Below are 1,234 nucleotides of genomic sequence, written 5' to 3'. Positions count from 1 at the left end.
ATGAACCGCATAAAGGGTCCTTCCCTGAATGTGGAAAATATATGGTTATCGGCAGGAAGAAGAATGTCGAGTGATAGTGGGCCACAGGTGTAGTAAAGATGACGTAATGCCCCAATTGTAGAACCAATTGAAGCCTTGTGAACCGGCAACCCCCAACCCATTCCTGTACGACCACTCCAAACCCAACAACTTCAATAACAATCCACCCAAAGAAATCAAATTATGCCAAACAGTTATATTTGCTATGAATGTGGCAGTACAGAACGATTCAAGAGAAATTGTCCAAAGTTGAACCAAGGTGTAGTTGGAAGACGAACCTCATGACAAGCATCAACCTCTGATCAAGCAAGGAGCCGTGCTTTTGTGAGTAATTTGAATAAAGCGCGTCATGATCCAAAGGTGGTGTTAAGTATGTGGTAGTTTTAAATCAATAGACTTCAGTGATAATTTTTACGGTCGTCGATAGAAGTTAGTTCCTGCTAACCTCCTATCATTTGGAAAGATACCGATTAGTGAAACTATAGAACCCTATACTGTAGAATCGCTAACGGTAAATCCCTAATGGTTAACTAAATTGTTCGGAATTGTCCTATTATTCTGAACGATTAACCTTTCCTTATTGACCTACGATCAGTAAAGTAAAGAAGTGTTGACGTAATAGTTAGCATGGATTGGCTAACTCAACATGAAGCTGAAATCAAATATGAAAAGAAGATGATTAGAAGGAGAAACACATATATATAGAAATATATATGTGTTGGGTACAGAAAAATATATAACATACAGAGAAAAGTGTACGGTATTATGTTGCCACTCAAATCTCATCTTGAGATGTTATAATATTTACGACAAGAAAACGTGGTGTATTTGACAAACGTGATTGCCAAAGTATTTAAAAGAAAACATATAGAAGATATCCCGGTGGTGCGCAAATTTCCACAAGTTTTCCCAGAAGAACTCCCTGGATTACCGCCAACCCGACAGGTCGAATTCAGAATCGATTTAATGTCTCAAGCTGGCCCTGTTGCTAAAGCATCCTGCCGACTTGCACCGTCTGAGATGCAAGAATTATCCAATCAGTTACAAGAATTGCTGGATAAGATTTTATACGACCTAGTTAGTCACCATGGGGTGCACCAGTTTTAATTGGGAAATGAAGGACGGAAGTGTTAGGATATGTGTTGATTAGGGAGAATTGAATAAAGTGACGATCAAGAGTAGGTGCTCACTTCTT

The sequence above is a fragment of the Bidens hawaiensis genome, unplaced genomic scaffold (genome assembly GCF_021521415.1).
Source record: "Bidens hawaiensis isolate Kalapana, Puna unplaced genomic scaffold, B.hawaiensis_p1.1 tig00081713_1, whole genome shotgun sequence".
Taxonomy (NCBI): domain Eukaryota; kingdom Viridiplantae; phylum Streptophyta; class Magnoliopsida; order Asterales; family Asteraceae; genus Bidens; species Bidens hawaiensis.
This window is presented reverse-complemented; position numbering follows the sequence as displayed.